At 43.0% G+C, this 24015-nt stretch overlaps 1 protein-coding gene across 1 annotated transcript in view; it reads right to left on the bottom strand.

Moving 5' to 3' along the window:
* Window positions 1–24015, bottom strand: part of ZNF385C (zinc finger protein 385C) — a 541366-nt gene that overhangs the window by 477213 nt on the left and 40138 nt on the right. Inside the window, exon 2 of the mRNA XM_040330357.1 lies at window positions 3337–3480. The gene's annotated coding sequence lies outside the window, so the exon portion shown is untranslated. The remainder of the gene's footprint in view (window positions 1–3336; window positions 3481–24015) is intronic.

Here is a 24015-nt window from a genome sequence, read left to right as displayed (position 1 = left end):
AAATTGTTGCTCTATTTTTGTTTATAGTGCAAAAAATAAAAACCGCAGAGGTGATCAAATAACACCAAAAGAAAGCTCTATTTGTGGGGGGAAAAAATACGTACATTTTGTTTGGGAGCCACGTCGCACAACCGCGCAATTGTCAGTTAAAGCGACGCAGTGCCGAATCGCAAAGTGATCTGGTCTTTGGCCAGCCAAATGGTCCGGGGCTTAAGTGGTTAATGTTTCTAGAATTATGCCCTTAAGTGTTGCACGTCAAATCAATTCCTTGCTCGCTGGTTTGTCATTTCTTATAAAAAAATAAGAATAAGTCTCCCAGGATTCAAAACTGGTTGTCCTGAAGGCTCCATACCACCGCATTTTAATGCAGTTCTTACTAGATGTCTCCAAACTAGGGCCTATGGGCCACATCCAGAAAGATTTTATCTGACCTGCAGCAACCCCGGCTGGTTGGCAGCTGATGCATGGCCTTAGAGGGGTACTCCTGGATGTAAGGATATTTACCGTTTTAATTTTATAAAAAAAAATTCTGCCTACAAATATTTAAAAAATATACAATGTGGCCCTCATACTAAAATCTGTCTATACAAGCAAATAGTGTATTACAGTATTGAAGTGCAAAAGGCAGAAAATGTAATGAATTGACTACCAATGAGTCCAATACAGTCCTGCAGCAGCGCTGCAAACTCTACGTTTGCTGTGATCCTATACAGTGTAGAGGTAGAGAAGATGTGCTCCAATCACCATTGTTGTTCACCACGTGGGGGATAGGAAACCCCTTCAGGGGATACACTTACCAGATGGTAGATAAGTAACAGCATGTAATCCACCTCACTTAGTAATCGTCAGACTTTCACCATAATCATGATATTCAGCATGTATGAGGAAAAGAAAGCTCATATAGAGTAGTAACGTTTTGGAAAATTTATTGAACAAACTCCCCCAAATGTGCTTTCCCCTTCAATAATATGCGTACCACATAAAAATGAAAAACAGGCATGTAATCGATTTGTGTTTGGCTCACGATTGTTGACCCTGAAGACCGCTCTGTCTCGTTTCCTCGCGGCGGCTTCCTGGTTCCTTCCTCGTGGAGCACAAACGTCACTTCCGGTTGTTTGTGTTTGGAGAGTCACGCCCTGACGCGTTTCATCACTTCCGGACTTCAACTGAGGGCGTGACTCTCCCAGGCACAGACCGGAGTTATAAAGAGCAGCACCGCTCGTCATCCCCGAATGATCGACGCCCACTTGCGTCATTCGTAATGCTTGGCCGTGATTGCTCACATTATCCCTACTAAGGGCGGAAGTCTTTGCATGCAATTTGTACTGCGCTACTGATGCCAGACCATGTTGACACCATACTCTGGCTCAGAGCGCGCACTGACACGCTGACTAATGCTGCGGTCAAATACATTGAATAATGATAACAATATTAGGGTATTCACACCAATGTTCCCAGGTATATATAATATAGCTATATTTAAGAGAAAATGTATCAGCAGACAAGTAAGGTGACTCCATACTTCAATGCTGTCCATACTCAAACCCGGTGTTGTATAGCCAATATAAAATCAATGCTACATTCGTATTACTACTGTGGAGCAAAATATAGATATAATAAGGCATAACATCTAGGAATAAAATCACAAATAAATTAAAATACTCAAAATATCTGTAAATATAGAGCACCCCTATAAAATTAATCTCCATAAAAATATGACTATAAAATTATGCAATAAATAGAGTAAAAGTACACACAATTACATAAAATTCCTTATGCCCCATAAATTAGTCCATCACTCATATAGATACCTATCTATATGTAAATATAGGACATGTTACAAAATAAATATAAATATAAAACATAATATATAACATATAAAACATAATACATTCATAACCATCCTCCTAGCAGAAGAACCAATCCACCCTAGTTATACTGAGTTCGTGGATGGATGAATGGCTAAATAAATTATATATGTCGGAGCATATGTATATTTATGCGATGAATATGTTCATTTTAAATATACAAAATCCCTGTGAACTTGCAATATAATTCTCACCACTTGGGGCAGATTATAATGAGCCAAAAAACAACAGTATCCCTGAACGGAATAGTCCCTGCTAACATAATCAGGGTAGCTATATCTCTTCAGAGTGGAGAGCAGATATTTATAATGATAAAATTCAAGTTAAATTAATTTGAATTAAAATCTTTATCCTACTATTATTGAACTGGCAATGTCAACACCGAAGGGATATTGTGTGTCTATGTATCACTAATGAAACAATTGATGTCAACTTCTACGTTGAGGCCTTTTGGCGTTAGTACATCGGCCAAATAGATCCATCTTGTTTCGCGCTTGGACAGTTCACGCACTCTATGTGAGCCCCTCCAGTGTGCTGCCAGATGTTCTACCCCCCAAAATTCTAGACCTGAAGGATCTTGGTTGTGTCTTAATTTAAAATGGAGAGACAGTATTGAGGCTACAGATTTTGGGAGTTTATCAGCCCAATCTAATGCTGCGTACTCACGATCATTTTTCGGCTTGTAAAAAATGACGTTTTTCAGTCTCAAAAAAAAAAAAATGTTTGTTTCAACTTCATTATTCAAACGGCCTTGCCCACACACGATCGTTAAGAAAAAATGCTCTAGCAAAGCGCTGTGACGTACAAAACACGTACGACGGCACTATAAAGGGGAAGTTCCATGCGGATGACGCCACCCTTGGGGCTGCTTTAGCTGATTCTGTGTTAGTAAAAGACGATTTGCGCTTTTCTGTCTGTTACAGCGTGATGAATGTGCTTACTCCATTACGAACGGTAGCTTTACCAGAACGAGCGCTCCCATCTCATAACTTGCTTCTGAGCATGCGCGGGTTTTTCACGTCGTTAAAGCCCACACACGACCATTTTTTACAACCCGAAAAACGACATAGTTTAAAACGTTGTTAAAAAATAGAGCATGTTCAAAAAAATTTTTGGTGTTTTTCGGAACCCGAAAAATGCAATGAAGCCCAGACACGATCGTTTTAAATTATATTTTTTAAAAACTTAGTTTTTTACAAGCGGAAAAATGATCGTGTGTACGCGGCATAAGAGTCACGAATTCTTTCAACCTGTTCATTACTGGAGCCAAAGTTATATTTTTGATGAAAGAGTATTAGAAGAATCTTATATTTTGTGACAATAGGACTAATCTAAAGATTACCACTGATTAGTAGAAACATCTGGGAGGAGAATGAAGCATGTTTCATGGACCAAACTGTGTTCAATCACAAGTTTGTAGGCATGGGAAAAGAGATAAAGGGACTGCAAAAAATAAAGGAGGTCTTACCTTTTTGCGTGTGGTAAGGTCTCTCCCAAGCAACCCTTAAGGCCTCCAATTCTAGCAAATAACCCACCGAAATATCCAGTGGTGCCTGAATGGAACCATGAATTGCTTGGTGCTTCCCTGGGTGTTTATATGATATGAAACCACCTGCAAAAAGGAGACATAAACACAATCAAAGATAAAATGTATTTACTAATTTCTCAGCTTCATCCTCCATTTTCCCTTTGGTCAACAAGGAGCGAGGTAGACAAAGTAAAATTCAAGATACAGTTATAAGAATTTTCTATGGGCTTGATTTACTAAAACGGGAGAGTGCAAATATGGTGCAGCTCTGCATAGTAACCAATCAGCTCCTATCTTCAGCTTCTTCAATTAAGCTTTGACAATAAAACCTGGAAGCTGATTGGTTCCTATGCAGAGCTGCACCAAATTTTGCACTCTCCAGTTTCAGCGAAACAAGCCCTATGTGTGAGCCTTAAATCATTTGAGTTGTCTTAACCCTCCTGGCGGTATTCCCGAGTCTGGCTCAAGGTAAGATTTGTGTACCAAAAGCGGTATCCCCGAGCCAGACTCGGGCTCGCCTCGCAGCAGCAAGAGACAAAGTTACTTACTTTGTCCCTGGATCCTGCGATGCCTCCCCGCTGTGTGAGCGAGCGAGTCCTCGCTCGATTCACACAGTGTCCCTGTGTGCCGCCGATCTCTGTTCCCTGCGACGTTACCACGCACGGGGGCGGAGAACGGCGCCAAATTCAAAAAAGTAAACAAACACATTACATACAGTATACTGTAATCTTATAGATTACAGTACTGTATGTAAAAAATACACACCCCCCTTGTCCCTAGTGGTCTGCCCAGTGCCCTACATGTTACTTTTATATAATAAGTACTGTTCTTTCTGCTTGCAAACTGTAGATTGTCCATAGCAACCAAAAGTGTCCCTTTATGTCAAAAGTGGTTTTAGAGCAGCTAGAAAACAGCGATAATAAATTATAATCACTTGCAGAATTAAGCGATAGCGATTTGTGGGGAAATTCGTCATAAAAAAATAAAAGTAATGACAGCGACAATTCTGCAACTGAGCAAATTTCAGTGATTTTGAGTTGATTACATTATTGAATAATTTTTATTATAATTATATTATTATTTGTTATAATTATTTATAGTTATTTATTATATTATAATTTATAATTTTGTTTTTCAAACTTTTTTATACCTGGGATGTCTACTAGACTCTTGTTTGGTCAAATTTAAGTGAGTTATTCCTAAGAATTACAGACCTACAATATAAAACGCCAAATTTCCTTGCAAAATAATGGTACCGCTTTCAGCACCTAAAATCTGAAATAATCATACCGCCAGGGAGGCTAATAGAATCTTTGTGTTGTCCGGGGTGATCTGGAGAGCATGTAAGAACTTGTTAAATATTTGATTCTGGTGGCACTTTCATTTATTGATCCTAGATACCTATATGCAGGGCTTTTTTTCAGGGGGAACTTGGGGGAACTCAGTTCCACCACCTTTGGCTCAGACTCTTTGGTGCCTTCTCACCACAATCACTTGTAAACACAGAAGTCTGGTTTCTGTGTTTACAAGTGACAGCTCTGCACTCTGTGTGTAACCCCCCTGAACTCTGCACTCTGTATGTAATGCAATTCTGGTATTTAATGCCCCTTTAAGACCCTTCTACTGTTTGTGAAATCTGAACAGGTTGTGGTTGAGTTCCTGCACCTATTTTCTGAGAAAAAAAGCTCTGCCTATATGGGTCAACCTTTTGGGTGAGTAAGTATCTTCTCATCTATGGTCCACTAGGGTTGGATTTCTTTTGTCTTTCCTTTCAGTTTTCTGCCTTCCTTTTTCGCAGGTACAATACTTATATACTGTAGTTACCCTATTTAGTCATTTGGGTGTACATAATATATTTATGTACAGAATATATTGGGGTACTTTCTGTTCTTCCTTCTTTTTGTGCATTGCACTAGACAGTTTATTGCATACACACAATCCTGTTTCACTACTCATTTTTTGTTATATAGATCCATTTGTTTTTGGGGGTTTTTGGTGGGATTTTGTGTCCTCAAATTCCATCTCTGCATAACTTTGTGCTGCCCCTTGGTTTTCCTATTTGGTTGTCCTGGTTCCCTTGCACTACTCCCGGGTCAGACACCCTGCAGTGGTTGCCATTTAGAGGTGTTATTCATTTAAATCAATTATCAGGCTGGTTTGAAAGTACTGTTCTATTAAGTATACTAGTATAAAGTATTGTACGCCCCTCATTTTCTAGGGAGTCTAAATATACTTTGTGAATTAGTTTTTTAGCCTACAGTTCTGTTACTCTTGAGTTGGTGGAATCCACTCCAGAAGAAGTGAAGCAACATTCAGAAAACAATTTATAAGATGCAATTTTTCTAGGTTTTAAAAAACCTGCAGTGTGGAATATGTACAGTATATGTAATCACCCTATTAGTATGATGCATACTTTATGCTCATGTATGCTAGTCAGCTTGTTATTTAATTAAAAGAGAAGTATGGGTTTCCAGTTTTTTTTTTAGATTCATACTTACCTCGGTGGATGGAGCATCAGACCGATGCTCCATCTGTCCCCCGCCGTCTCTTTACTGAGAACCGAGCCACCGAACATCGCCGCTGGCATGGTTCTCACAGTTTCCCGAGAGGAATGTCTTTCCTCTCTGCTCCTCCATGCTCATTGGAGAGCTGAGCAGTGGAGGGGCGGGCAGTGGCTATCTTATCGGCTCGCTGAGACTGCCATTAATCAGGGCAGCTGGCGGATTCCGACTTGGGAAGTCCTGATGACGTGTTGCCCCGACTGATGGCAGTGACGTCAGCGGAGAGCGGACTTCAGACCGATCTCCACTGAAAACGGGTCACAGGAGTGCAAAACGAATTGCACTCCTGTGACCCAGAGGAGAAGCCCAGCCTAAAAAGCTCAGACTGGACTTCTCCTTTAACTCTTCTTCACATGTGTAAGATTTTCATCCATTGTTTAATAAATTTAAATTGTATCACTAATATGTTGAGCCTTATTTAAAGTCCCATGGGCAAATGTTTTGTTTTGTGCATGGTGAGAAGAGGGACACATGAGAAAGACAGAGATTTTGGCCTAATTAACCCATAGCTTCCTGGGATGTAATACAAGAGGACAGAGCATACTTCATGAGCATGCTTCTCCTGTATTGTCAAATCACAGACTAGTCTTGTTCTGTATATGGTTTAAAAATAATGGAAACATGTTTTGTTTAAACTGGGGTGCTTTTGGGTAGGTTGCATTAAAGTGGTTGTAAACCCTTTACAACCACTTTAACCTACAGGTAAGTCTAGATTAAGGCTTACCTGTAGGTGTTTGAAATATCTTCCAGACCTGCACGGTCTAGGAGATATTTGCAAATCGCCATAGGGCGATTACTTCTGCACATTTGTCAGATTTAGAAAGGGCACACTGTGCCGTTTCTATCAAGGGTCATGCCGTTAAAGGTGGCTCCAGCATGCATGTGCGGGAGTGACTTCACGCGACTTCGGCCAGTCACAGAGCCGGAGTTCGCGGCCTCGGAAGGAAGAGGGGAGAAGAATGGACGTTCGTTACAAGCGAGGAAGACGGGGACATCGCGGGCTTCTTCTGCAGGTAAGTGTCACATAATGGGCTATGCGATGCATAGTAGCCCATTATGCTTTACCTTTGCAGGGAAACAAAGAGGAAGTAACACCCATCAGGGTTTACTACCTCTTTAACATTGACATGTGACATAAATCTAATGCCAGGTTTTAGTCTATTGGTTCGGAAAGATCACATGACAAAAATGGCAGGAACCTCTACCAATACCAAAAGTTTCTATTAAAGGGGTTGTAAAGGTAAAAATAAATTCCCTAAATAGCTTCCTTTACCTTAGTGCAGTCTTCCTTCACTTACCTCACCCTTCGATTTTGCTTTTAAATGTCCTTATTTCTTCTGAGAAATCCTCACTTCCTGTTCTTCTCTCTGTAACTCCACACTGTAATGCAAGGCTTTCTCTTCCCTGGTGTGGAGAAAGCCTCTTGAGGGGGGAGGGGGCGAGCAGGAGTGTCAGGACACCCACTAAAACACAGCTCCTTTCTCTATCTGAAAAGTAGAGAGTGTCTTTACATTCCTGCTCGCCCCCTACCCCCTCAAGAGGCTTTCTCCACACCAGGGAGAAAGCCTTGCATTACTGTGTGGAGTTACAGACAGAAGAACAGGAAGTGAGGGTTTCTCAGAAGAAATAAGGACATTTAAAAGCAAAATGGAAGGATGAGGTAAGTGAAGGAGTACTGCACTAAGGTAAAGGAAGCTATTTAGGGGGAAACAATTACCTCTACAACCCCTTTAAGAATGCCTAATGCATTTCTGAAACATTACACAGTTAGAAAACAATGTCACTCAAGTCTAGTTATACTATCATTGGCTTACACTTATATACAACATATTCATCATTTATTGGTTGCACAACAGTAACACACCTAATGAATGTATGAAATAAAGGAAAAACATAATTCTGAAGTTTTACTGCTTAACCTCCCTGGCGGTATGATTATGTCAGATTTTTGATGCTCACAGCGGTACAATGTTTCACATGGAAATTTGGCGTTTTATATTGTAGGCCTGTAATTCTTAGAAATAACTCACTTAAATCTGTCCAAACAAGAGTCTAGTAGACATCCCGGGTATGATAAAGTTTGAAACACAAAATCATAAATAACTATAAATAATTTTAACAAATAATAATAATAAAAATGATTCAATAATGTAATCAAATCAAAAACACTGAAATTTGCTCAGTTGCAGAATTGTCGCTGTCATTACTTTCAGTGTTTGATGATGAATTCCCCCACAAATCGCTATCGCTTAATTCTGCAAGCGATTCTAATTTATTATCGCTTTTTCTAGCTGGTCTGAAAGCACTTTTGACGTAAACAGTTTCCAGGCAGAAAGAACAGTATATATACAGGCATACCCCACTTTTAAGTACACAATGGGACCAGAGCATGTATGTAAAACGAAAATGTACTTAAAGTGAAACAATACCTTTTTTCACTTATAGGGTGTAGTGGGGGGTCAGGGGTGTAATTGGGGTGTTAGGAGCTGTAGTTAAGGTCTCAGGGGCTGTAGTGGGGGTGTCAGGGGCACACTGGAACAGGGCGGGCTATGCTCTCTGAGCTTCAGCTCCTTCTACTGCGGCTGCAAAATGTCTGTACAGTCCTTGTAAGCCACTTTACATACACTCACGGGTATGTCCTTACTCGCGAGTGTATGTAAAGTGAGTGTACTTAAAGCGGGGTATGCCTGTAATATAAAACTGGGTGCAGGGCACTGAAAAAAGCACTAGGGACAAAAGGGATGTGAAACTATTTGATACAGTACTGTAATCTGTAAGACTACAGTGTATTGTATGTATTGTGTGTTTTTCACTTTTTGAATTTGGTGCTGGCACTGCTCGCAGGGAACGGAGCTTGGCACTGTGAATCGAGTGGAGACACAGCTCGGAAACACAGCAGGGAGACATCGCAGGATCCGGGGACAAGGTAAGTAAGAGCTGTACATGGGTCCTGCGATGCGATCCTGACTGTGGCTCGGGATTATTGTTTTTGGTACTGAAAATTCCCCCCCCGAGCCACACTCGGGAATACCGCCAGGGGGGTTAATTGATGGGAAGTTCTTTGAAGAAGTCAACAATCCAAAAGCGATCATTACATTCTAGAACCTATTTTTACAAGAATCACACCGCAAAGCTAAGTTCACAACATACATCACCAAAGGCTATTCAACTGTTTGCCATTTTGATCATTTTGATCAAATTGGACATCAACTGGATAATAAAATCAAAGTGTATATGGCCACCATTAACCACTTTAAGACCGACCACCGCACATATACTGCATATACATATACTGCGGCAAGGCAGCTCTATTGCACGAAATGACGTACTTGTACATCAGTCTGTGTAATAGATACAGGGCAGATACAGGGTAGATCCCCGTTCTGACAGGGGAGGAAAGAAAGATCAGTAGAGCTGCACGAAAATGAGTATCACAATTTTTCTGCTAACTCTAATGCTTCCTTTATTTTTGATTATTACCGTATTTATCGGCGTATACCGCACACTTTTTTGCCCTTAAAATCAGGGCAAAATCGTGGGTGTGCGATATACGCCGATACTCGCTTCCCGCGCTGTGCTTGAATCCGCCGCCGACATATACCGAGCGCAGTACACTCGGGTACACTCAGCCAGGCTCGGCTCCCCTCGCGGTTGCGGGAAGAGCCGAGCGTGCCCGAGTGTACTGCGCTCGTATATGTCAGCGGCGTTCAAACACAGCGCAGGGATCGGCTCAGAGACAGCGCGGGACCAGCGGGGAGGACACCACAAAGGCCGCAGACGGACGCCGGACTGGACAAGGCCGCCGATGGACACCAAGCAAGACACCAAAACTGTAAGTGATAAAAGAAAAATTCCAGGAATTTTACGTCTAGATTAGGGGTGCGCGCTATACGCCGTTTCGCGCGATAGGCAGATAAATAAGGTAATTAAAGTGAATTTCCCCCCAAAAATTGTGTTTGAAAGACTGCTGCGCAAATACAGTGTGACATTAAATATTGCAACGACTGCCATTTTATTCTCTAGGCCAGTGATATGCAATTAGCGGACCTCCAGCTGTTGCAGAACTACAAATCCCATGAGGCATAGCAAGACAGCCACGAGCATGACACCCAGAGGCAGAGGCATGATGGGACTTGTAGTTTTGCAACAGCTGGAGGTCCGCTAATTGCATATCCCTGCTCTAGGCCCTCTGCTCAAAATATATATATATATATAATGTTTGGGGGTTCCAAGTAATTTTCTAGAAAATAATACTGATTTTAACTTGTAAACAAGTGTCAGAAAAAGGTTTAGGGCCAGATTCACGTAGGAGAGCGTATATTTCAGCGGGCGTAGCGTATCCTATTTATGCTACGCCTCCGCAACTTAGTCAGGCAAGTGCTGTATTCACAAAGCACTTGCTCCATAAGTTGCGGCGGCGTAGCGTAAATTGGCCGGCGTAAGCCCGCGTAATTCAAATGTGGAAGAGGTGGGCGTGTTTTATTAAAATGATCCGTGACCCCATGCAAATGAAGCGCCGATCGGCGCATGCGCGCGCATGCTCAGTATCATGTCGAATTTACTCCCTAAGATACGCCGGCTCAATGCCTGTGACGTGAACGTAACCTACGCACATCCCCATTCCCGTACGACTTACGTAAACGACGTAAAAAGATACGCTTGTTCCGACGTCCATATTTTGCATTGGCTGCGCCTCATATAGCAGGGGTAACTTTACGCCGGACGTAAGCCTAACGTAAACGGCGTAGCGGGCGCAAGTACGTTCGTGAATCGGCGTATCTACCTAATTTACATATTCTACGCGTAAATCTACGGAAGCGCCCCTTGCGGCCAGCGTAAATATACACCCAAGATACGACGGCGTAGGAGACTTACGCCGCTCGTATCTTGGCCAAATTTATGCGTAACTGATTCTAAGAATCAGGCGCATAGATACGACGGCTCGCATTCAGACTTATGATGGCGTACGTGGAGATACGCCGTCGTAAGTCCTTTAAGAATCTGGCCCTTTGTCTATAAGTGGTTAAACGTCCCTCATCTACAGACAGAAGTTAATTCCTTTGATCTAAGAACAAAATGTTACAATGTTTATAGTTATCGCCCATAAACTTGGTAGGCTGCCTGGAATTTTTTTTGTCAGCTGTCAGAAGTGAGCAGAGAATCGGGGAAATGCTGTTTTAAGATCGGGAGAGGGATAGAATCGCGATTTAAATTCTTTAACGAATAATCTCAAGATCAGCTGTTTCTAGTGATCAGGAAAAGTGTTCTCTCTCTACTCCCAGTCAGTCCGCCCCCCTGAAAGTTAGAAACAACTCCCTAGGGAACACTTAACCCTTTGATTACCCATAGTGTTAACCCTGCCAGTGCCATTTATACAGTGAATATTTATAGCACTGATCACTGTATTGGTGTCACTGGTCACCAAAAAGTGTCACTTAGGGTCAGATTTGTCTGTCACAATGTCGCAGTCCCACTAAAAATCTCTGATCTCCGCCATTACTAGTCCCTAAATCTTTCCCCTATTTTGTAGATGCAATAACTTTTGCGCAAATCAATCAATATATGCTTAGTGATTCTTTTTAATCAAAAATATGTAGAAGAATACATATTGGCCTAAACTAATGAAAAAAATTTTTTTTTACATTTATTTTTTTAAATTGTCGCTCTTTGTCTGTTTGTTTATAGCGCAAAAAAAAAAAGAAGAAGAAAACGCAGAGGTGATCAAATACCACCAAAAAAAAAGCTCTATTTGTCGGGAAAAAAGGACGTACATTTTATTTGGGTGCAACGTCGCATGACTGTGCAAATGTCAGTTAAAATAACCCAGTGCCGTGTCGAAAAAAATGGCATGGTCATTAAGGGGGTAAATCCTTCCAGAGCTGAAGTGGTTAAGTGTTTTCCCGGGCTTCATTGAGCAAACACTATCGACGACTTCTTCCAATACACACAGTCATCCAGCACTTTTAAGTTTGCACAAACAGTCCGTGTTTTCAAATTTTTTATGCTAATCGTAAATCGATTTTTTTGTTTGGAGGTCCTTTTCCGAATCGTGATACAAAAAATACAGTTACAGAATCCGTTTTGCTCATTTCAAGAACACAAAATGCCTTCTCCACTGCAGATGCTGCCATTTTGATTGACTAGTCACATGACACACGCGCCTACATGCTATCGCCTACGTCACGGTTTGCAGTTGTGGTCCATGTCTACAACAGTTACTGTTTTTCAGCATCTGGAAACGGTATACTTCTTTATGAATCCCCCTGTATAATCTAATTTTTTATCTTAATTTAAAAAAAAAAGGCTTTAAAGAGGAGTTCCACCCAAAAGTGGAACTTCGCTTAATCCACTCCTTACCCCCTTACATGCCACATTTGGCATGTAATGTTTTGGGGGGGGGAGTGGGGGCTTCAGGAGGAGTGAGACTTCCTGTCCCACTTTCTCCTTCCGCCCAGGGACTGCTAAGGCGATACGTCATATCGCCTTTTGGCGGTCCCTACCTGTAGACGATTGCCTGGGACACGTGACAGGTCCCAGGCGATCGCCTGTCCAATCAGGTAGCGCAGCGCCGCTCGGGCATTTGCAGTGAGTGCCCGGCCGTGAAGCCGAAAGCTGTCACGGCCGGGTGCCCACAGTTAGGATGGAGGCGCCGGCGAAGAGGGGGGGGGGAGAGGAGCGGACAGTGGAGCAGGTAAGTGTATGTTTATTAAAAGCCAGCAGCTATGCTTTTTGTAGCTGCTGACTTTTAATAAACATCAAAAAAGGCTGGAACTCCCCTTTAATATCACTTTGACCACCTGAGTACCAGCCTGTAATACCCCTTCATTACAGAGCCATTTCTCAGTTTTCAGTGACAGCTTGACTGACAAATATTCTGACATGCAACACTTTTTATCATTTTTTTTTTTTAGATAAATAGATCTTTCTTTAGGGTTAGGGGGTTAGGGTTAGAGGGTTAGGGTTAGAGTTAAAGGATCATTAAAGGAAAACATTTTTTTTGCTGAAATGACTGTTTACAGGGTATAGAGACATAAAAGTTAACTGATTCCTTTTAAAAACGATTAAAAATAGATTAAATTCAATCATATAATGTGCCTGTAGTTTCACTTTCGTTTTTAAACTGGTTTCATGTTTATGTGAAGTTAAGAGACCCACAGAACAAAAACAAACAAATCCAGGGCAGTGTTTTGTTTTTAAAATGAATCTGATTGGTTCTGTTAAGTTTTAGACACACAGTAATGACAGCTTAGACCATCGTGAAAAGCTCCCAGTATGATGGTTATAAGGAGCCAGACAACCAGGAAGTGTGGAGATCACAGCAGTTTTACAGCAACATCAAAGCAAAAACGAGCAATGAGGACATGAAACCAGTACTGCAGTAAGGTAAAGGAAGCTATTTAGCTAAAAAAAATGTTTCCTTTAGTGACCCTTTAAGGTTTCCCATTGGAGAATATGGCTAGGACTCGCCTTAGGGTTAGGGTTTCCCATTGAAGAATATGGCTAGGACTCAGGAATTGGAACAGGGACCTCTCCCAAAGGTCAAAGGTCAGAAGGCGGGTTCCCAGAGGTCAAAGGTCACAGGGGGTGGCTGACCCACCTTCACCAAAGTGCACACCTACTCCAACTAAGTCCGGGAAAGCGTCTTGGGTTCCAGGACAGTGCCATAGAATCCTGGACAGTGCCATAGAATCCAGCACAGTGCCATAGAATCCAGGACAGTGCCATAGGATTATGGATATTGCCATAGAATTCAGGACAGTTCCATGATATCCAGGACAGTGCCATGGGTTCCAGGACAGTTCAATGGGATCCAGGACAGTGCCATGGGTTCCAGGACAGTGCCATGGGTTCCAGGACAGTGCCATAGAATCCAGGACAGTGCCATAGTATTATGGATATTTCCATATAATTCAGGACAGTTCCATGGGATCCAGGCCAATGCCATGGGTTCCAGGACAGTGCCATAGAATCCAGGGCAGTGCCATAGGATTATGGATATTGCCATAAAATTCAGGACAGTGCCATGGGATCCAGGACAGTGCCATGGGATTCAGGACAGTGCCATGGGATTCAGGACAGGTACTATGGGTTCAAGAACAGTTCCATAGGTTCCAGGACAGTGCCTTTGGTTCCAGGACAGTGCCATGGGATTCAGGACAGGTACCATGGGTTCAAGAACAGTTCCATAGGTTCCAGGACCGTGCCTTGGGTTCCAGGACAGTGTCATGGAGTACACACATGTCTTGGCATACCTGCTTCTTTGGTAGACTTCCCACTTTACTGCCCAATTCTACAGCTGAGAGTGGAGAGGTAGCAAGTAACACAGCAAATTATTTGCATTGTGTATTTATCTGTTTGCCTTTAGTTTCACCTGAAATAGAGTATAGTAATTTGAAATACTAAATTGGACATGAAGACACTATTTAGCATAATCTAGTGGCCGCTAAGAGATGTGGGCACTGGTGGCCACTTACTCCCCTTATGATCTTGACACTTTCACCTTACTGCAAGTGAATTGGATTAAGCAGCCACTTTTTCTGTCCCTTCTGCGAAATCATCACTTTAATGACTTGGCTTGCAGCAAAAGCTCTTCACACTGTGCCCACTGTGTCTGTACACAACTCCCGGTTTGTAGATCTCTCAAAATATTTTCTGGCATGCCCAGGCCAACAATCAGCCTCTTTGATAAACGTCCAGGCCTTAAGATTCCAGATTCCTATTTTAATTTGGGCCTGTACCCAGCGCTCGTTAGCTTTGGCCATCCTGAGCTGGCAGCTATGCAGTTATCATAGTTGAAAAACTTGAAATTCCTTCTGGAAAAAGAGGCAGTAATACATATGTTTATCAAAGAAGTACTAAATAGTATGCTTGCTGGCTGAATCCAGCCTAAACTTTAGTGCTGGCACGTGTTGCAAAATTCTTACTAAAACAAAGGGATAAAGAAGAGATCCGAGTTTCCAGCCACCCTGCCATATGAAACAATGCATGTTACATCATTCAGTGATTTGAATTGCTTTTTGATGAAGGCATACCCTCCATTTACATGCTACCGGTACTGTGTGTTCAAAACAGGATACTGCTCTACAATCTATGATGATATAAAGCTCCAATAAGGAAGGTACACCGATCAGACATAACTTTATGACCACCCACCCAATATTGAGCCGGTCCCCATTTTGACACCAAAACAGCCATGACCTGTCAAAGCATGGATGCCAAAAATAAAAGTGCAGCGCCAAGGATAAAGAGAAGAAGCCTAGCCCTAGGATGGGACAGGCTAAGAAAATAGGATGGTTAATGCAAGCGCTTTCTTGGGTTCACTATTTATTACAGGCAGTTCATTATGAATTACTCTTCCACTTCTACGCCTATTATCGCAAAGAAGGGTGCGATGCGAATGTGAAAGAGTGGATCACCCAGAGCTTCATCCACAGCTGAAGGGTCCACAACCTTAACGGTACGCTTCTAACCCCATCGATGTGCATTTGTCACCTGGCCTAAGGTGACCTGACAGAGGAAGGGAATTTTTTATTTACCACCATGTATATGCCCATATGTGTGACTCCTTAGTCACATGGGCTCCTCAAATGTGATAGGGAGGAAATGCTCCGCATTGAAATTCACTGAAAACTGTAAAGTTGCCACCACAGCTGCAAATTCTCTAGCTGAATTACGGACATGAACAGAAGGTGCAGATAGTGAGCAATAGGATCAGCCCGTTTTTTTTACAGAATACAGAAAATGAATCTCATAGTGAGCGAGTATGAGCAGCATGTAATGCAGCATTTACTGAAACGGGTTTAGTCACACTTTAATGGTCCTGTAATCTATTTTTCATGAAGTAGCTTGTTGATGTGTATGTATACCTCCTTTTAAAGTCCTCCATGAGCTCCCAAACCTCTTCTTGTTCCCCATTCTTCTGTTTGCTTGGAACGAGCTGTGCACATTAGTTGCGGTCATGTGCACTACTCTATACACACTAAAACGTTTTAGACTCCATTCACACCTGAGCGACAGCCGCATTCGGCGGTAGCGGCGTATTTTGCCGCGAGTGTGAAACTTTCAATTTTTTTTTTTTAAAGTCTTCCCATTGCTGTCAATGGGCAAACGCCAATGTCGCCTTTTCAGGCGACAGGCGTTCGGCGTCTATGAGATGTGAACCATCTCCATAGACAGCAATGGGAATTCTTCCCTCCAGCGGCAGAAGCGTCCGGCGTCGGGCATTTTGTCGCTCAGGTGTGAATGCAGCCGTAAAGTCCATCTCTGAAGCCAGCAAGAGAGGGTGGCTATGTTCCTAGATACATTGGGACCCTGGAAAAAAACATAGCCACCCTCATATTCCGCGTACACACGGTCGGAATTTCCGATCGAAAAAGTCATATGGGAGGCTTTTTCCGTCGGAATTTCAGACGGACTTAGAGAGCAGGTTCTCAATTTTTCAGAATTAAAAAATTCCTATTGGAAAATCCGTTCATCTGTATGGAATTCCGACAGGGAAAAAAACATGCATGCTCGTAAACAATTCAACGTAGTGTTGTACGTCACCTCATTTTTGAGGTGTGACCGTGTGTATGCAAGCCAAGCTTGAGCGGAATTCCCTCAGAAAAACCATCTGATTTTTTTCTAACGGAAATTCGGTTTGTGTGTACGCAGCATAACAGAAAGTCAGATCACAGCAGCAAAAAAAATAAATACAAAATTTGGAGATTTGGAGGAGCAATAGAGGGTACTTTTTTGAGTTAAAGGGGTTGTAAAGGTAAAAAAAAAAATTCCCTAAATAGCTTCCTTTACCTTTGTGCAGTCCTCCTTCACTTACCTCATTCTTTCGATTTTGCTTTTAAATGTCCTTATTTCTTCTGAGAAATCCTCACTTCCTGTTCTTCTGTCTGTAACTCCACACAGCAATGCAAAGCTTTCTCCATGGTGTGGAGTGTCGTGCTCGCCCCCTCCCTTAAGGGGGCGAGCAGGAGAGTCAAGACGCTCTCTACGTTGCAGATAGAGAAAGGAGCTGTGTGTTAGTGGGCTTCCTGACTCTCCTGCTTGCCCCTCCCCCCTCAAGGGAGGGGGCGAGCATGACGCTCCACACCAGAAAGAAAGCCTTGCATTACTGTGTGGAGTTACAGACAGAAGAACAGGACATTTAAAAGCAAAATCAAAGGATGAGGTAAGTGAAGGAGGACTGCACTAAGGTAAAGGAAGCTATTTAGGGGAATTTGTTTTTACCTTTACAACCCCTTTAACTACTTGCCGACCTGCCGCCGCAGTTCTACGGCGGCAGGTCGGCTCCCCTGAGCGAGAGCCCGTACAATAACGTTGGCTCTCTAAGCGGCCACTAGGGGCGCGTGCGCGCCCCCGCTCGTCCCTGACTCCCGTGCGCGTGCCCGACGGGCGCGATCGCCACCGGGCACCCGCGATTGCTCGTTACAGAGCGAGGACCGGGAGCTGTGATTGTAAACACACAGCTCCAGGTCCTGTCAGGGTAGAAATGCCTGACCGTCTGTTCATACAATGTATGAACAGCGATCAGTCATTTCCCCTAGTGAGGCCACCCTCCCTACAGTTAGAACACACCCAGGGAACATACTTAACCCCTTCCCCGCCCCCTAGTGTTAACCCCTTCCCTGCCAGTGGCATTTTTATAGTAATCCAATGCATTTTTATAGCACTGATCGCTATAAAAATGCCAATGGTCCCAAAAATGTGTCAAAAGTGTCCGAAGTGTCTGCCATAATGTCGCAGTACCGAAAAAAGTCACTGATCGCCGCCATTACTAGTAAAAAAAAAATATTAATAAAAATGCCACAAAACTACCCCCTATTTTGTAAACGCTATAACTTTTGCGCAAACCAATCAATAAAGTTTGTTGCGATTTTTTTACGAAAAATATGTAGAAGAATACGTATCGGCCTAAACTGAGGAAAAAAAATATTTTTTATATATTTTTGGGGGATATTTATTATAGCAAAAAGTAAAAAATATTGAATTTTTTTCAAAATTGTCGCTCTATTTTTGTTTATAGCGCAAAAACTAAAAACCGCAGAGGTGATCAAATACCACCAAAAGAAAGCTCTATTTGTGGGAAAAAAATTACGCCAATTTTGTTTGTGAGCCACGTCGGACGACCGCGCAATTGTCAGTTAAAGCGACGCAGTGCCGAATCGCAAAAAGTGCTCTGGTCTTTGACCAGCAATATGGTCCGGGGGTTAAGTGGTTAAGAACACATACTTAAATATATTGTTTTATTTAGAGCGGTAGTAAAGTCTGCATTTTTATGTGTTCCCACAGGTATGCCTATAAAAAGGCTTACCTGTTGGTACAGTGAATATCTCTGTAGCAGCCAATTGCACCACCGGCGCATGCACACTCAAATATGCCTTTTATTTTAGAGATGTACATGTAGGTGCATCTGGAAGAGCCTGTTTCAGCCGTCCCAAAGCCAGAGGTAATCTATAGCTCTATAATGTGCTAATTTAGTAAGCAACAAGATACCTCCTGGGCACAAAGAAAATCCAATATTTGAACAGAAATAAAGGGGAAATCCTCCAATGAGAACCCCTTTTTATTACGTTGACAACTTTCTAAGAATAAATTAACCACGCTTTGGAGGGATTTCCTGACACTTCCAGTTGTGGCAATATACCAGTCACCTGAAGACCCAATCACTTTAGGCGGAACCCAGTAACCCCAGGACTGTGTTAGCTGTGGACTGCTGTAGCACTGGCTGGCAGTTGTATGCACTGGCTGTTGTATTCACTGGCCGCTGTATGCAAATTCATGCACTGGTTGAGGAGGTAGAGCCATTAGATGTGGAAGAGACTTTCTGAAAGTTGTGTGCACATTAAATGCAGCTAGAAGATAAAGGCAAGAAAAAAAAAAGGTCTGCCTGACCCAAGATGGCTGCTAGGGTCACATGGGGCAGCAGTATCCAATAAGAGAGTTTCCCCAGTGACCCAGGAAACCATTGACTTCCTGGCTTCCTCTCCAACTGCAGTGCTGCTGCGGAAGAGCGCCACCTGCAGTGGAGAAAGTAGACTGCCCCTGCCTACAGGTAGGAAAAAAGCAGGACTCCACCATGTGGCCATTAATCATATTATATAAAAGTAAAAAGCAGGCTCAGAAGTAAAAGGAGATATTTAACTCCCTCACAAAATGGCCAGTTAGCTATAGTTTACAAACACTAAAATCTGTGTTTCTTTGATGACTGGAGAAAATTTCAAGAATTTCAGGGCTGTTACAGAGAGAACAGATGTGTACTTAGTGAACTGGGAAAACCTGCGCTAGTTGGCTAACTGGAGAGACTTCCAGGATTTCAGTGTCAAGCCTGAATTTACCAGAACCTATGGATAGTAGAGAAGTCTTCCAAAGAAACAAATATACCGTATGTCCACCCTCCTGAGGACACTAAGCAAAGGTATGGGGTGGGAGTGAGTATAGGGGGCTGGCCTTCAATTCTATGTGCCAAGAGTCCATTTCTCCTGTAGGAAGCAGTGTAACCCTTGATTGCTTAATATTCATAAAGCTGTGTCCCTCAATACACAAGAAAGCAAACTGGGGGGTTTATGTATCCAAGTAAATGAAATAAGAATAGGCAGTGTTGCCTAATATCACCCGTCAAGCAGAAGCAACAGTCAACTGATTGGATGCAACACAGCATGTTTTTCTCTTCCTTTGTGAATTAGCTTACTATACACATTATACAATGAAACCTCGGATTGCAAGTAACGCGGTTAACGAGCGTTTTCGCAATACGAGCACTTTTTTTTTTAATCCTGATGTGTTGTCTTGCAAAACGAGCAGGATTCAAGCCACAGCGGTGTGCAGTACCACATTTGGCTTGAGGTGCGGGGGCGCCGGAGCCGATCGGATTTGTTCGGAAATACTCTGTTCCCAAACCTTTTCAGGGTTTTCCGAGTTCAGCCGAGCTGTCCCCTAGCCTTTCCGAGTGTTTCCGAGGTTCTCCGGTGCCCCCCGCATTTCTGGCCACATGTGGTATTGCATGCCATAGAAGTCAATGAGGAACAAATTATTTTTGTTTCCATTGACTTTGATGGGGAAACTCGCTTTGATATGCGAGTGCTTTGGATTACGAGCATTCTCCTGGAACGGATTATGCTTGTAATCCAATGTTCCACTGTATTTTTTTAAAATCTACATTTCTTGTGTTTCAATCATGTTGCCACAAACATTAGAAAAATGAGTAATACAAACGGAACATTAAAGTCCAACTCCAATAAAAAACATATTTGAGCTTTTCCCACAAAGGTGACATATGCATGAGTCTATTCATTTGACTGTTATTAAAATATGATCTATGCAATGTACAATATTTAATGAAGAAAGACAAACTTACATAATCCATATATTACCATATGTCTATATATTACCAGGGATTTATGAAAGATACACTGACAGATCTGAATAACCGAAAAACAGCATGAGTTGGAAATGGTGGTTTCAAGACATGGCCAGCTGCCACCTATAAAAGATACCTCCATCTATTGAAGAATTCCAGGTATGGATATTTTATACAATGGACACAGATATTCTATTCTTAACTGATCGTTTCACACTTAGGCCTCGTACACACGACCGAACATGTCTGCGTACATGTTCGGTCGTACATGTTCGGTCGTGTGTACGGCCGACCGGACCGGATTCCCGGCCTAGCGTACAGGTTTCCAGCGGACTAATGTTTCTTAGCATGCTAAGAAACATGTCCGCTGGAAGCCTGTCCGTCGGACTTGTCCGATGATCTGTACGACTCATCGGACATGTCCGCTGGGCCGAAATCCCCCGCATGCGTCTAAGTGATTCGACGCATGCGTGGAAGCATTGACCTTCCAGGGTCGCGCACGTCACCGCGTCATTGTCACGGCCACGTCACCGCGTATCCTGTCCGCGGGGAATTTGGTCTGATGGTGTGTACAGCCATCAGACCAAATGATCCCAGCGGACAAGTCCGATGAAAACGGTCCGGCGGACCGTTTTCATCGGACCGTCCGACCGTGTGTACAAGGCCTTAGAGGCAAACATTGGTCTAGATTGGCCAGAAATCTACTGAGCTGATAACTGCCTGTTCTCTGCCTTTACTTACTTTTATGAGTTACCATTGTTCCCCAGTATTCTCTGTGGTCCACACCTCCTTCCTGTGTTATGGATATGAAAAGTGGAGGAGATGTTTGGTAGTCTTAACACACTTAACACACGCGTCGGGACCCTTCGGGGTAAGACCGCGCTATATTAAGATACCTCTCAACTCAACGTTCTGTCTTAGGGTGGCACAGTGTGTGTTGTCACCCTTGGGTAGAAGGTGTGTTACTGGCAGGATCATCAGATGAGAAAAGCTATTGCAGCTACCACACCTAAAAAATGGTGGCTACAATACCTTTTCTCACTTGATGATCCTAGTTTGGATCAGGGTTTCTCAACCAGGGTTCCATGTAACCCTAGAGTTCCTTGAGAGGTTGCTAGAGGTTCCTTGAGTAATGAGCAGTTCCTGCCTCTCAGATAAGTTCCCACTGACACCATTGATCTTTTTAGCTATCTTTCCAGTGACCACAAGTTTAAGGAGGGTTCTTCCCACTGACCAGTTAGATAGATATACATTTATATCTATTAGTTAGATATAGTAATGTTTAGCAGGGATTGCCTGAGACTGGAAAGTTATGTCAAGGGTTCTTCTGTGTTGAAAAGGATGTGAAAGACAGGATACATTTTAGCTCAAAAGAGAGAGTGGTGATTACTAGCAGTGGCGGTGCATCCATAGAGGGCACAGGAGCGCCGCTCCCTCTCTCCTGCACCACTCTATCGCCAATAGATAGATTCATGCATTGCATGAATCTATCTATTGTCACTGCTGCCTCCCCCTATTCAGGTGTCTCGCCCCTTGTCGGGCACCGGGCATCTGAATTACAGTGGCTGGGGTATTTTTGGAAGCGCCTGATTAGAGCCGTCGGCTCTAATAGGCGCCCTAATTAGAGCCATATAGGCTTCCGAATTAGTAAACAGCGGGCGCAATGCTGTTTGTTTGCTGTTTACACAGTGTTGTGTTAGGGAAGCAAATAAATCGCTTCCCTAACACTGACCTGCCTCTCAGCCAACCAGGTGCTCATGTCTGGATTCCCTGTCACCTGATTGGCTGAGGCAACAGGCGCTGTGATTGGATGCCTATCAGGCGTCCAATCATAGCAGAGATGGGAAGAGGATAGGAGAAGACATGAAGGACTTGGAGCGTGGAGGACAGCGCCAAGACAGGTAAGTACCGGGCGGGGGGGCACACTAGCAGAATTGGATGGGGCACAGTAGCAGCAAATGATGGGGCACGCTGGCGGCAATTAATGGGGTACACTGACAACAATTGATGGGGCACACTGGCAGCAATTGATGGGGCACACTGGCAGCAATTGATGGGGCACACTGGCAGCAATTGATGGGTATAGTAGCTGCGTTTGATGACACAGTGCCGGCAATTTATGGGCACAGTGGCTGCGCTTGATGGGCACAGTAGCTGCGCTTGATGGGCACAGTGGCTGCGCTTGATGGGCACAGTAGCTGCGCTTGATGGGTACAGTGGCTGCGTTTGATGGGCACAGTGGCTGCGTTTGATGAGCACAGTGGCTGCGCTTGATGGGCACAGTAGCTGCGCTTGATGGGCACAGTGGCTGTGCTCGATGGGCACAGTAGCTGCGCTTGATGTTTTTTTTTTTCAGTTTGTTTGCGCCACAAAAATGTTGAGCTCCAGCTGCCACTGATCACTAGTACTCAACAGGGCCGAAGTTAGGCGAGGCAGGGTCAGAGTCTACAGAATCGCAGGCACTGAAAAGTGTTGTCATCCTCCTAATGCTACACAGTACAGAATAACAGTCATGGTTGGATAACAAATCTGCACATTGCTTTTTAACAGATACTGTATAAGTGTTCCTCTATGTGTATTTTAAGCTGTTTGTCTGAAATTACAATCAGAAGAGAAGCCGGCAATAAAAGAGTTGACTACTTGGAGAGCACTATATTCGTACTAATAGGACATTAAAGCATTGCATGTTTAGAGAATATACATTGCTCTCCACACCTCGCTATTCTCTGCCTAAACTCAGAATTTCTCCATTAAGATGTCAATTATATTAGTTCACTAGCAGACATCCATTCCCTCTTCAACAGATGTCCTCTCTCAGGACCTTCCTCAATATGCTGGAATAAATCCAATGCCAGAAACAGCCCTCCCAGTTGTTTTTGTTTTTCCACTGCGCAAGCATGGATTCTCCTTCAGATCTGCGACTTTTCAGGCGGGAAGGGGATCAATATGACTTTCAAATGGCTCTTCGTCTTGGTTCTTAATTTACTTGGATAACAAAATTTGGGCATTAAAGCATTAAGTAATGTTTTTATTCAAGCCCACAAATATATAAGTAATAAATCACTGGTATAGATTAGTTTATTGGCACCAGGTGCTTGATGTTCTTAAAGGGATTGCAGCATATGAACAAAATCAAACCTGAATGTCCTCTATCAATTTTTGATTGTTGCTAATGCTTTCTCCTATTTTTCAGGGCTGGTTCACACCACACAAACGCACTCCACATTACCGTGGTTAAACTATACAGAGTGTCAATTTAGCTAGGGAAAATCACCAAGCCAAAAACGACATTTTGAGGAATTTGCATTTAAACATTTAAGCAAATTTTCCTGTGGTAATTCCCTGTCCTGGTATTTGCGCCAGTTTCGTTAACAATAATGACACACTATCTTAGAGTGCAATATTTACGCTGGCCGCTAGGTGGCGTTTCCGTTGAGTTTGGCGCAGAATATTCAAATTACTAGATACGCCGATTCAGAAACCTACGTGCGCCCGGGGCATTTTTTTTACTCCGTTACGTACGGCTTTTTCCGGCGTAAAGTTAGTCGAACAAATAGCTGGCCTAGTCAATGTTAAAGCGGAGGTTCACCCTAAAAAGAATGTTTTTTTTTCTACCATGCCATCCAGCATACTAGCGCGAGCTACAGTATGCCTTTATTTTATTTTTTTGCGCCGTACTCACAGTTTAATCCTGTAGTTACGTTT

This window comes from Rana temporaria, chromosome 12, assembly GCF_905171775.1.
Source record: "Rana temporaria chromosome 12, aRanTem1.1, whole genome shotgun sequence".
Lineage (NCBI taxonomy): Eukaryota > Metazoa > Chordata > Amphibia > Anura > Ranidae > Rana > Rana temporaria.
This window is presented reverse-complemented; position numbering and strand designations above follow the sequence as displayed.